The sequence below is a fragment of the Pan troglodytes genome, chromosome 2, assembly GCF_028858775.2.
Source record: "Pan troglodytes isolate AG18354 chromosome 2, NHGRI_mPanTro3-v2.0_pri, whole genome shotgun sequence".
Lineage (NCBI taxonomy): Eukaryota > Metazoa > Chordata > Mammalia > Primates > Hominidae > Pan > Pan troglodytes.
The window spans coordinates 25727074-25741338 of record NC_086015.1 but is presented as its reverse complement, the minus strand read 5'-3'; the positions used below and the strand labels follow the sequence as shown (position 1 = coordinate 25741338).

At 39.3% G+C, this 14265-nt stretch overlaps 1 protein-coding gene across 1 annotated transcript in view; it reads left to right on the top strand.

Annotated features, from left to right (window-relative positions):
- The window catches only part of ZNF385D (zinc finger protein 385D), a gene marked incomplete in the record, with an annotated part of 956631 nt that overhangs the window by 632477 nt on the left and 309889 nt on the right, over positions 1-14265 (top strand). Inside the window, 1 exon segment of the mRNA NM_001302426.1 lies at positions 11909-11917.

The following is a 14265-nucleotide window of genomic DNA, read 5'->3' as shown; positions in this document are numbered from 1 at the left end:
TTTTTCTGTTTCTAGTTGCTTCTTTCATAGGACTCTGCAGTGTAAAGCCGGTGTTAACTCTATAGAATATTAAGGCCAATGTACAAAAATGTCTGAAAAATACTTAAAATTATATAAGATAGCAAAATTATAGTTAATAGCAACTCACCTGATCACAATTTCAGTTTTCAGCTTTCACTTTGCTTAAGTGAATTTTCTCCAGATGTTGGCATTCCCTTGCCAGCAGGCTGGGATGGGCATAAAAGACCCTCTATGCACAAGTAGCTAAAAATGTTTAGGAAGGTCTCCAGTTTTGAAGGTTGTCATTTATGATGGCAGAAGAAAATGAATATAATTTTGCCTACAGTTTGCAGGGCTTTAGTAAAGTTGCTCTTCACACTTACCTTTTTTCATATTCATGGATTTTGCTGATGAGGGAAAGTGGTTGTAGCAGATTGCTCTGAGGATAAAAACGCAATAAGGACTGTAAATGTACTTTAATAAACATGATCCCTTACACTTGTATAGCAATTTGTATTTTTTAAAATGTGTCAACATTTTGCTTTTTTTATCTTCAAAATGACCCATTGTGGGAAGTAGACAAAATATAATTATTCCTATTTTTAGATGAGGAATTTGAGCCTCAGATGACTGAAACAACTTTCTCAAGGTCACAAAGCTAGTGACTGTTAAGGTGTAGACTCTATGTCAATACTTCTGAGACTTACTTCAGTGCTCTTTACAGTGGAGAATGGGGGTAGGGAGATATTTTTATGAATGGAAGATTATTTGTAACAGTAATACTTGAAAACATTCTCCAGCCAATAGCTAGAGAAATGAGTCAAATAATTGGGATCCAATATGTGTTTGTGTTTTGACTTGACTTTGTGAAATCACAATTCATAACAGAAATCTGAACATAATTTATAATTTTATTCTGCCTTGTCTTTTTACATCAAATCATTAATAGTCAGAAAATATGAATTCTGCTTAGAAGGCATGCATCAGTGTTATGGACTGAATGTTTGTGTCCCTGTTTCCCAAATGTATAAATTGAAGCCCTAATTCCTAATATGATAGTATGGAGGTGGGGCCTGTGGGAGGTAATTAAGTTTAGATGAAGCCATTCGGGTGGAACCCTCAGGATGGGATTAGTGTCCTTATAAGAAAAGGAAGATGTGAGAGCTTCCTCTTTCCACCGTTTGAGGCTGTAGCAAGAACGTAACTGCTGCAAGCCAGGAAGAAAGCCTAACCAAAACCAAACCAGGCCTACGCCTTGAACTTGGACTGCCCAGCCTCCAGAACCATGAGAAATAAATGTCAGTTGTTGAAGCCCTCCAGTCTGTGGTTTTTTGTCATGGCAGCCAGAACAGATTAAGACAGTTGGCCTCAGGCAGGAAGGATCCAGGCTTTCTCTACTGCCTCAGTTCCTCTAGTGTCTATATTTAGTGTAGATATTAAAGCTTATATTAATTGTATACTGTATGTTTTTGCTGTCTCACTATTTAACTCAATGCTTATTTAAAAAAGTCCAAATTATCTGTGCTACGATCTCTTTGATATTTACAGTGACCCCATCTCTACCATTTGTTCAAGATGGAATCCCAGTCTAGTCTTTGTTCCATGACTGATAAGTAGGAAAAATGGCCTACTTTACAGTTGTACCTCTTCCATTCAGTAGTGCTGTGTCCTTGGGAAAGTCATCTCACATTTTTGAAGTTTTGTTTCTTTGTAAAAGGAGAATAATAATAATATAATAATGTTTCTCATGGTTCTATTTGGAGGACTAAAATATGCTATACACATAAAAGTGCCTAGCACTGGAAAGTACATGGTAAACAGTTAAGCTTAATTCTTTATTTCTTTTTTTCCAACTCATATACAAATGTATGAAAATTGAGAAAAGTGATTTTGCCTGTTGGGGTCAAACTAGGAACCATGCTTAGTAAATTACATAGAAATAATTTAATGTAGATAATTTGGTATATAGGTGATAGAAGAGCTGAAAAGCCACATGGGGAATGGTGAGACAATTCATAGAGTAGCAATAGCAAGAAACTGGTAGTTATAGATGGAAACACAAGAGAGACTCCTGAAGGCCAGGGCCCAGGGCCTCCTGGCAGGAGCTGGAATCATAGAGGGGATCCCACATTACACTCAGAGAGAGTTAGAAAAATACCCTGGTTTCTCCCTTTCTCTTGCCCTCCAATCCATTGCCTTCTGCCTCTCATTGATAGAACTGAGCCGAGGCCAACTGAGGTGGCCTGGGAAATGTATCCTGCAGGTTTTAGCCTCTAACTCTGTAGCTTAGAGGAAGAGCAAGAATAGATCTCAGGACAAATTGGCCAAAGACCTGCAGAGAGATCTTGCCCCTGATCTATAAGTAGCAATTTAAATGGGAGAGTATTTCTGCAAAGCCACCTCAAGTATCAGTAAGAGTTTGGTTGGGGAAGATACACTTAAGAGGGAAAGGAAGTATGGTTCAAGAGCTTTTGGCAGCTCTTCACCAATCCTCCTGGTTCAAGTATGTACTTTGTCACTTTCTGGTAGCACGGCTTTGGACAAATTAGTGAATCTTTCTTTGCATCAGTACTTAATATAATCAGTTGAAAAGTCTGACAGTGAAGTGTAATGAAATTTGAATACAAACTTTACAATCTCCAAAGCACTGTATAAATGGACCTTGTTATGAAGGTGTGAAAAGCCAAGTGAATTAGTAAAAGAAGTGGGGAGTTTGAAAAATAACAACTTGGAAATAAATGTTCAGCTATGCAGTTCAACATTCCAGCAGAGATTTCTGAGGACATTGAGGGAAGAAGCATTTGGTTACTTCATCAAATAGCCTCTTGTATTGTGGTTTAAATATACCTTAGAGGCCACATCTAGTCTATTCTTTGTCATTTTTCTATACCAATGGGAAAGTTCAGACTTAGAGGCAGGAAGAGAAAGTGAGCAGGGCAGGAACCCTGAGATTCCATGCCCCATACTCTTTCCCCTGCAAGACTCTAATGGGGATGGACGTATTGAAAACTGAGAGAGTTTATTAATAATTGCTTAGGAATTGAAGAGGAATTCGGTATTGATTTTTATCTATTCCTCCATGTGTTGCTGGACTTTTAAAGACAGATTTCTTTGGCTGAATGGACCTACTATTAAAAAAAAGCAAGGCAAAATATTCTGCCCTTCCTGTATAGAATTATTAGGATTTCTCCCAAGGTCTGCTTGTAAAGTCCTGTGACAATTTACAACTTATGACGCTCTTGTTTTGAGGTACCACCATGGTAACTGCTGGGAAGTGTTTCCCTTGCAGCACACAATAAGGAAGTCACCGTTACCATCACGTGTTTTAATTAGCTGCCCGGAGGAATGGTGGGCTATAGCTTAGAGGTCTGTGGGCATTCTTAGGATTTGTATACTAAGGAAAATGTATCAGTTAAAAGGTAAATTGGAAGGCAGATTGATTAATTTTTTTCCTTTAAAAGAAAAGTTGTGTAGGATCCTAAATACTAACCTGGTGAATCACTTCGTTTATGGCACCCATCTGGTTTTTTTCTCACTTTTAAATCAATAAGTACAAATACTGTAGTGAGAAGCTTAAGGCATGAGTTTTATGGACCTCTCGGTTTCCTTTGAGAATTCTCAGCTTCCCTTTGTGAACAGCCCTGATGCTGATAGGTGATAACAGGTGATTTGGCCACTGCTCACAGAAGAAGAATTGAATATGGGCTGAATGCCTGCCTGTGCCAGGCACTGCCATGAGTTATTCCATTGGCACCTCACCACCAGCCTTAAGGGGAACATCAGTGGATCTAAACCCTGGCTGTACCAAAGAATCACCTGGGGAACTTTGAAATGATACTAATGTCAAAGCGCTGTCACGGTCCAGTATAACCAAATTCTCTGAAGGTGGAGTCAGGCATCTGCATTTTCATTTAATACCCCTCAGTTAATTATGAAGGACAGCCAGAATTAAGAACCACTGAGATGGGAAATTTTAACCATTTTACAGTAAGCATCCTGAGGCCCTGGGAAGTTCCAGATTGCCCCAGGTCACCTAGGCAGCAGTTGGCTGGGTCAGGATTCCAGCCCAAGTCCGTGTGAGTTTAAAGCCTGGGTTCTTTCCCCACGACACATTGTCTCCTCTCACGGAAATCAGTGTATGGCATGACGTGTGGGCCTGATTACACATTGCCTGTGCTGCCAATCCCTGGTTTCCACAGTGAACATCCCTAATGGCTGGGAACCCTTCCTTTCTACTTGGGATCCTTTATAGAGCTGGTACCCAAAAGAAGTCCATATTACAGTAGTTGATTCAGGATCACAGTAATATAGTTCTGGAAAGGATTTTGAAATCTTGCTTCCCAAAACTTAGTGTTTGTACAAATTACCTGAAGATTATATTATAATATAGATCCTGACTCAGTGGGTCTGAGATGTGGCCTGAGATTCTGCCTTTCTAACAAGCTCCCAGACGTTAAATGTTCCTGGTCCACCCACTGATCACACTTTGAGTAGTTATGCTGTAGAGGCCAGTTAGATGAGCTACCACTTTATGCACATGCGGGAAATCAGGTCTAAGTTTCCAACCTAAGTATACTTTATTCTACAAGACACCGCATGGTCCATGGTTTGAGCTCCAATTACGGTGACAAATGATTCCATGTTGCCTGGGACTTAGAGGGTTTTCAGGATGTTGGACTTTCCGTGTCAAAACAGAAAGTTTCATGTGTACTGGGATGAATTGGTCACTCTAGTTTCTGTAGACTGAATTTGAACCTTAGATTCAACTCTCAAGAGTGGGGAGAAGTTGGGCAAGCAACTTGATCTCTTTGAGCCTCAGTTTCTTAATCTGTGAAGCAGGAATAATAAATGATACTCTGTAGAGTGTTTGTAAGGATTAACTTAGATGGCATATGGAAAGCACTGGAAACACTGTCACCAGGTTCACTTTCAGTAAATGTTCACAGTGGTTATTGCTGTTTATAGACCTGACTTGGTACTCCCTTCCATTACTTAAAAGAAGAAGAAATACCCCAAAGATCAATTGCAGGTGACCATGGATCATCTTTATTGCATCATCTCTGTACAAGGAGGGCAGCTTTTAAATCATCTCCTGCCCTTGTTATGATGGGCAAGCTGGAATGAAGTCATTCTTCATTGTACACTTTGCCTACCCCGAACATCAATACTAATGTTTTTTTGTTCGCTGCTTAGGGAAAGAAAGGCCTGGCTAAGACTTTGCCACCTTGGGACTTTCTGATCTGGCCCCTCATGTTCCTGTCGACCTTGTTTATCCATTAGTGTTTCTCTGAGCTCTGTAACAACTTATGAGGGCGGCTGCAGCTAATGACTGTGCCTTCCATCTCCTGACCCGTCATTGTGTTAACAATCGATATCCTTAAAACAACACACACAGTCAAGGCAGCTCCTCCACCGCAGCTTCCATTAAAAATGTCCGTGGAGAGAAAGAGAGAAAAATGTTTAACTCATGCACTTCCTAGCACAGAGCCTGGCACAAGAACATCGGATTCGTAAATGTTTATGGAGTGTGATAGCAAGCTGTGGGAATCTGTCTCTGATGCAAGTGACTTTTCGGTAGTGACTAGAGTCTACTACTTAGACCTCTACTTCCCCTTGCTCAGTTGGATGGTGTTGAGAGAATGAAGCTGGCTTTGCCAGTCACTACCCAGGAAAGCCGATTCCCTCACCTCCTGTCAAATGCCATACGCTTCTGAGAGCATTTAGTCGGCTAGATATGTGATGATTAGTTGGGAAGCAAAGTGCACTTTTGTTTTTCTATTATCACTGGTAAGTGGGGAAGCTGCAAGCAGTCGATTATTCCACAATAGAGGTTACTCAGCCCAAACTGCTGCTGACTAGTATTTTAAACAAGAAAACAAATGAACAACAAAGCAGAAGCTACTCTTGCTTTCTTTAAGTATAAAATGCAATTGCAGAAAGGACCCAACATAATCACACTTTTGTTTATTTCCATTTTAGAGGTAAAATTGGGAGATTTTTGTCTCTATTTTCAACACTGCTTACTGTAGTTAAAGCCTTCTGAAAGGGGATTAAACATAAGGGGCCAAAAGTCTCCATTTCATGGACAGAAAAATAGAGGCCAAGTGGTTAGTAAATGTTCATATTTGGCTCTTATTAATACTCAAACATTAAAACCCAGGTCCTGAGATAGGGATGTGAATTTGGGTGAATTGTCCTGAGCCTCAGCTTCCGAATCAGTTGAGATAATAATGGCAACTCACCCTACTTCACAAGGCAGAGGTGTAACTTACTAATAATAGCTAAGATTCAGTAAGTGCTCAGTCCCTGACAGCCACTTTTGTAAGTATGGCAACCCAAGCAGTCTTCACAACAGCCCTGTCATGGAAGAATTATCAGTATTCCTGTTTTTAAATGGGAAGACCAAGGTACAGTGAGATTAAAATGAGACTAAAATCAGTGGCCAAGTCAGGTCATACCCAAGATGTCTGGCTGCATAACACAGACCTCCTCACCACACCTTTCTATGTGACCTTGAATAAATTCCAGTCTCTGACAACTCAAACCTAGGAGCATATTCTCACCATTCAAATAGAGCAGCAGTTGTTTGAAGAAGGCAACAAACTAACAAGAGAACCAATGCACAAACAAAACTCCTCTCAGTGTACAAGCCAAGCAGCCACCTGGCAGGTGGGGCCTGAGGCTGACATCAGGGAAAGACTCCAGGTCCCTTTCAGAAAGTCTGCACAGGGCAGGAGATATAAAATCCTGTTCATGGAACATACAGCACCAACCCCTGTAATTCTCCAAAATTGTGACTGACACATAACGCTAATCACAGTGATGGCCGTCTATCTTTACATGAGTGCTATGAGCTAGGAGATGTGCTATGGCCTTTACCTGTGTGAGTTTGTGCCTGATAGAAGAACCATACTCTTCCAAATGGAGCAATAGTCTTCTTTCTCACTCTCTTCTTCCTGGGCACATCAGGCAATGTGCCACATGTGCAGTGATCCTTCTTATCAGATAGTAATGCAAACACCTTTTAGACCCTTGGAGCACCTTTTAGACCCTTTTAGACTCAGGAACTGAGAGAGAACATGTACTCTTCGAATATGTTCAACAGAATATTTTTGTACTTTTTGAAAAAGTAATACAGTACAGTTTTTAAATTGAGTATTATAAAAGTATAAATAGTGAAAACTAAATCCCCCCCACCAACCACCATAGGTGCATTTTGTTGTATTTGAGAGACTAAATTCTATGGAAGGGAGTGTGTGTATATATTTTGTATACATACGAATCTATCTATCTTATGTGTATGTGTGTGTGTGTATATATATATATATCCCCCTCTTGTTTATACATATAATGGAAGTAACCTGTGTACCTTGTTTTGCATATTGTTTTATGTATCATATACTGATTCTCATTCTTTTTATTTTATGGCTACATGGTATCTAATGATTTATTTTGCTGGCCTTCAAAAAATAAATTATTTCTATTATTTTACTAGTAAAAACACTGACTGTCATAGTGCATAATAATTCTTTGTTACATGGACACATGTATCTATCTATAGAAGTAGGATTGCTGTCCCAGCACTTTAGGAGGCCAAGGCAGGCGGATCACTTGAGGTCAGGAGTTCAAGACCAGCCTGGCCAACATGGTGAAACTCCGTTCCTACTAAAAATACAAAAATTATCCAGGCGTGGTGGCAAGCGCCTGTCATCCCAGTTACTCGGGAGGCTGAGGCAGAAGAATCACTTGAACCCAGGAGGCAGAGGTTGCAGTGAGCCGAGATTGTGCCACTGTACTCCAGCCTGGGCGACGGAGCGAGACTCCGCCTCAAAAAAAGAAAAAAAGAAATGGGATTGCTGGGGCAAGGCATATTTAATCCTTACGCTTATTGCCAAAATGCCCTCTGGAAATTTTTTATTGATGAATTTCTACATATATTTCTATCATTAAAAAGTAGAATAATTGCTTTTAAACTGACAAACTGCCTTGAAGACCTCTTAGAGCATGGATTTGTAGGATAGAACAGCATGAAACAGCTTCTGCTTTTTTGTCCTTGCTCTCCCCTCCCCAGTCTACTTCTCTATTTCACTTCTATTCTGCTAATTCCATATGGATGTTAGTCTGGTTATTCAAAAAGGCAGTGGTGCCGTAAAATTGAAAGATGACCTGTGCTTTACAAATGGGGATAAATGCAACAAGCAGAACGCACTTTGTAAGTGAAATTTTACCCTTCTGCTTCAAAACCAGAAGGTTGATCCTTGAAAGATCTCTGAAGGTAGTTATAAAACCAAAGGTAGTTTTAAATACGGTTAGAAATTTTCTTTAAACAGTCGGTGGGCATTAAGAGGCAAAACCACATTTATATTATTCCACAATTCAGTGATTCTTTCTTATATTTCTAATTCCATATTTTTAAAAAAAATAATTTTTATTTAGCACACAATAGGCTTAGAAATAAACTGGAGTATCTATAGCATGTCTTTATGGTAAAAAAGGAAGATGTCACCTTTATCAAGGAAACAAAATTTCCAAGCAGCGATGATGTCACCATCTATTGAGCTCTTGTGCTGTTTACAAACATGCACTCATTTACTCCTTAAAACGAGGCTGCTGTTTTAATGACTAGATGTCATTATCTCTATTTTACAAAAAAGGCAATTTCAGGAAGCTTAGAAGGTTAAGTTTCCCACCAAGGAAGAGGGAAATAGATTGAAAATGTCATGCAAAGGATTCAGTCCAAGACTTTCTGAGTAGACAACTTGAGTGCCAAAATACTGACACTACCCTTTGTTATTTTCTGTCCAGCACACAATTCTTGGGCCACTTCTGTGAAATCTTGGTAGTAGGGACATTTATGTAAAGTAGAGGTGCTCATTTTCCCAGCCCTTGCTGTTAGAGTCTTCAGGACAATCATAGCAATCCCTGCTAAAGTATGAACAATACTCAAAGCCCAATCCTACAAGAAAGACTGTGAGGAGGACAAGGCAACCAATCAGCTTTTCTCTTGTATTGGAGAGATATTCTCCAATTACCTGCTGTCTCTTTGTACTATGCCTTGCAGTTCCCAGAGATGTCGAAGCAACAAAAATTAAGTGAAGGAAAGCAGTCAATCACTGCACTTAATGATATGCTAATTAGGAATGCTGTGTAGAAATCAGTCTAGTGTCCTAATTTACATCCCCTCTGTTCATTGAGCCATTTAACATTCTCCCCCATCCTGGTGACTGTGTAGGCATTTTGTAATATCCAATAGAAGAATTTTATATATACATGGCACCTTGGAATCACATCTGACATCTTTATATGTAAGGATGTCACCTTATATACTTCACCTTATGTTTAAGATAAGAAAAATGAAGATTAACAAATTTAATTGCCTAGCCCGAATAAGCAACCAGTAGTGAGTGGTACAAATAGGGCCGCCTAGAATTCAGATCTGTTGACTACTTCCTAGTATTGTTTGTTCTCCTAGGTATATAAGGGATGGTCATTGATTCATTGTCTTGTTATTTCTTCACCACACTTCTAGGAGATGAGTATTATCCTTTTCATTTTACAGATTTAAAAAACTGACATTAAGTTACTTTTCCAATGTCATATAGAGTGTGGAGGAACAAGAAGGTGACTCTTTGCTTACTGAATTCAAACCTCCAGCCTGCCATTATTTGCATTAGGTTTGAATGTGGGTGGATCTCTGCACTCGGCAGAGTCCAAATGAATTCAAAGATCCCTCCCGGCCCTAAAATTTTCTGATCCTACATAGCTGTGGGGATAAAAGGGTGGAACTTGTTGGAGCAATAAATCACTGCAGCCCACACGAGTCCCAAAGGCATGATCAAGTCTCCCTCATTCCATTCCTCACTGTCAGCAGTGTGCATCATTTATCTCTAGTAAATGCAATAATCATCCCTAATGAGTTTCCTGACTTGATTCTCTTATGCTTCCACCTCAAACAAAACTTGGCTGTCCCATGGTATAGCTACAGACAAGCTAATCCCACAACACAGAGACACATATGAAAATGCCTCCAAAGGTTCTTATTTCCTGACACGTGGGGTCCAAATTTCTTATCTAGGTGATCAGTGCAGCCCAGGTTTTGGCTCAAATGTACCTTGAAGTTTTATTTTTACAAAACTCTCCTTACCTCATCCTCAGGTCCAGCCCTGCAGAATCACTCCTCATTTCTTAACCTTCTGTGTCTTTACCTCATGTTGTCCATCTTACTTGATGCATAGTTTTTTTTTCCCCACTGTATTTCCAAAAATGTAAACGCTCATTTTTATTCACTGTTAGTCTCTTCTGTCTTTGAAATATCTTATATAAGAGCATATAAATCTCACAAATTCATCAATAAGGTTCATTGCAAATGGCACCTTCTTTAGGATGACCATCTAAAATAAAAGTTTTTTAAAAAAGAAAAACAAAAAAATCTTTACAAAAAGTAATTATTCTTTTCTCTGAATTCCCGTGTTTCTCAAACATATCTGAAAAAAAAAAAACCCTGAGTGTTCTGGTTTCCTACTGCCTAGTCTGGATCTACTCAATCAGAATCTTCATGGATAGGGCCCAGGAATCAGTATTTTCACAAACTCTTCCCTAATATCACAAGATTGTTGGCTCTCTATAAGTTAATGTATAAGCATAATGCAATTGCATTCAAAATACTAATAGTATTTGATCTTGAACTAGGCAGAATGATACTATAATTTATCTGAAAGAAGAAACATAAGTGAATATTCTCTGAAATTATGAAAAAAGAGTGTTCTGACAGGGGAAGCATATTCTAAAATATACCAAAAAAACATAATAATTAAATAATTTGGTCTTGAATAATAGACAAATATGAAAACCATATTAGGACATTAAAAAGTAAATCTCAATACTTTTATATATGGGGATTTAGGCTATGATAAAACTGATATTTCAATTCACTGGTAAAACAGAAACTCTTAAATAAATAGGGGACAACTGGATACACATTTAGACAAATAAGTGGATTCCTGTTTCACTTCTTACACTGAAATAAATTGCAGATTGAACAAAGATTCAAACATAAAAATTTAAGCTATAAATACGTAGAAGAAAGCAAGGGTGAATAAATTTATACACTTGCAGTGGAAAGTCTTTGTAATCAGGACACAAACCCAGAATCACAAAAGAGAAAAATGACAAATTTAACTACATAAAATTAATAACTTGTGCTTGGAAAAATAATTCATAAATTAAGTTTAAAAAAGAGACAAAGTTAGAAAACAGTATTTACAACACCGATGTCAGACAAATGGCTAATTTCATTCATTAACAAAAAGCTTATAAGAATCAATAAAGAATGATAAACAACTAAGAAAAATTGATGAAGAATATGAACAAACATTGACAAGCTTATTCTAAAGTTTCTATGGAGAGGCAAAAGACCTAGAGAGCCAACATAATATTGAAGGAGGACAAAGTTGAAGGACTGACACTACCCTACTTCAGAGCTTACTATAAAGCTACAATAATCAAGATATTGTGGTATTGGTGAAAGAATAAACAATAGGTCAATGGAACAGAAGAGAAAGTTCAGAAATAGACTGATGTAAAGATAAGCAACTGGTCTTTGACAAAAGATCAAAGAAAATATAATGGAGCGCCTCTGCCCGGCCGCCCCTACTGGGAAGTGAGGAGCCCCCCAACCCGGCCAGCCGCCCCGTCCGGGAGGGAGGTGGGGGGGTCAGCCCCCCGCTCGGCCAGCCGCCCCGTCCGGGAGGGAGGTGGGGGGGTCAGCCCCCCACCCGGCCAGCCGCCCCATCCGGGAGGTGAGGGGCACCTCTGCCCGGCCACCCCTACTGGGAAGTGAGGAGCCCCTCTGCCCGGCCACCACCCCGTCTGGGAGGTGTGCCCAACAGCTCATAGAGAACAGGCCAGGATGACAATGGTGGCTTTGTCGAATAGAAAGGGGGGAAAGGTGGGGAAAAGATTGAGAAATCGGATGGTTGCCGTGTCTGTGTAGAAAGAAGTAGACATGGGAGACTTTTCATTTTGTTCTGTACTAAGAAAAATTCTTCTGCCTTGGGATCCTGTTGATCTGTGACCTTACCCCCAACCCTGTGCTCTCTGAAACATGTGCTGTGTCCACTCAGGGTTAAATGGATTAAGGGCGGTGCAAGATGTGCTTTGTTAAACAGATGCTTGAAGGCAGCATGCTCATTAAGAGTCATCACCACTCCCTAATCTCAAGTACCCAGGGACACAAAAGCTGCGGAAGGCCGCAGGGTCCTCTGCCTAGGAAAACCAGAGACCTTTGTTCACTTGTTTATCTGCTGACCTTCCCTCCACTATTGTCCTATGACCCTGCCAAATCCCCCGCTGTGAGAAACACCCAAGAATGATCAATAAAAAAAAAATTAAAAAAAAAAAAAAGAAAATATAATGGAAAAAGTCTTTTCAAAAAATGGTGCTGAAACCAACGGACATCCACTTGAAAAAAAATGAATTTAGACAAAGACCTTATACTCTTCACAAAAAGTAATTCAAAATGGATCACACACATAAATGTAAAATGCAAAACTATAAAACTCCTGGAAAATAACATAGAAGAAAATCTAGAGGACCTTGGATTTGGTGATGACCTTTTAGATGCAATGCCAAGCCATGATCCACGAAAGACGGAATTGATAAGCGGGACTTCATCAAAATTTTAAACATTCTGCTGTGAAAGACACTATAAAGAGCATAAGAGTCAAGCCACAGACAGGGAGAAAATGTTTGCAAAAAATATTTCTGATAAAGGACTGTCATCCAAAATATACAGAGAACACTTCAAGGTCAAGAATAAGAAAACAAACAACCTGATTAAAAAGTAGGCCAAAGACTTTAGCAGATACTTCACCAAAGAAGATATACAGATAGAAAATAGGCATATGAAAAGGTGTTCCACATCATGTATCATTAGAGAAATGCAAATTAAAACAACAATGAGCTATTACTACACAGCTACCATAATAGTCAAAATCCAGAACACTGACAACACAAAATGCTGGCTAGAGTTTGGAGCAACAGGAACTCTCATTCATTGCTGCTGAGAATACAAAATGCTACAGGCACTTTAGAAGACAGTTTGGCAGTTTCTTACAAAACTGAACTTATTTTTACCATATGATCCAGGAATCATCTTTCTTGGTATTTACCCCGAAGAAACTGAGAACTTGAGTCTACACCAAAACCTGAACATGGCCAGGCATGGTGGCTCATGCCTGTAATCCCAGCACTTTGAGAGGCCGAGGCTGGCAGATCACCTGAGGTCAGGAGTTCCAGACCAGCCTGGCCAACATGGTGAAACCCTGTCTCTACTAAAAATACAAAAAAATTAGCCGGGTGTGGTGGCAGGCACCTGTAATCCCAGCTACTTGGGAGGCTGAGGCAGGAGAATCACTTGAACCTGGGAGGCGGAGGTTGCAGTGAGCTCGCGCCACTGCACTCCAGCCTGGGCAACAAAGAGCAAAACTCCCTTCTCAAAAAAAAAAAAAAAAAAAAACGAAAAAAGAAAAAAACCCTGAATAGAAGCTTTATTCATAAGTGCCAGAACTTGGAAGCAACTAAGATGCTCTTCAGTAGATAAATGGATTTACTGTGGTATATCTACATGATGCTATATTATTAAGCACTAAAAATAAATGAACTACCAAGTGATGAAAAGGCATGGTGGGACATTAAATGCATATTAGCAAGTGAAAGAATCCAATCTGAAAAGGCTACATACTGTACTATTCCAACTACATTTGGCCCTTGAATGACATGAGTTTGAACTGTGTGGGTTCATTTATGTGTGGCTTTTTTTCTATCAAATTCATATTCAAAATACAGTATTAGTGGGATTGCCAGGGGTTATAGGACAAGGGATTACTAGGTAGAACACAGAGGATTTTTAGCACAATGAAACTATTCTGTATGTTACTGTAATGAGGGATATGACATTACACATTTGTCCAAACCTACATAATGTACAACACCAAGAGTGAACCTTAATGTTAACGTACTCCATAAACTCTGGGTAGTTATGACATGTTAATGTAGGTTCATCAATTGAAACAAATGTACCACTGTGGTGGAGGATGTTGGTAACAGGACAGGCTATGAGTGCGTGAAGGCAGTGGGTATATGGGAACTCTGTACTTTCCCATTCAATATGGCTGTGAGCCTAAAACTGCTCTAAAAAATAGTCTATTAAAAAAAGAAAATGAACAAACACCTTACATATAAAGAAATATGTATTGCCAATGAAAA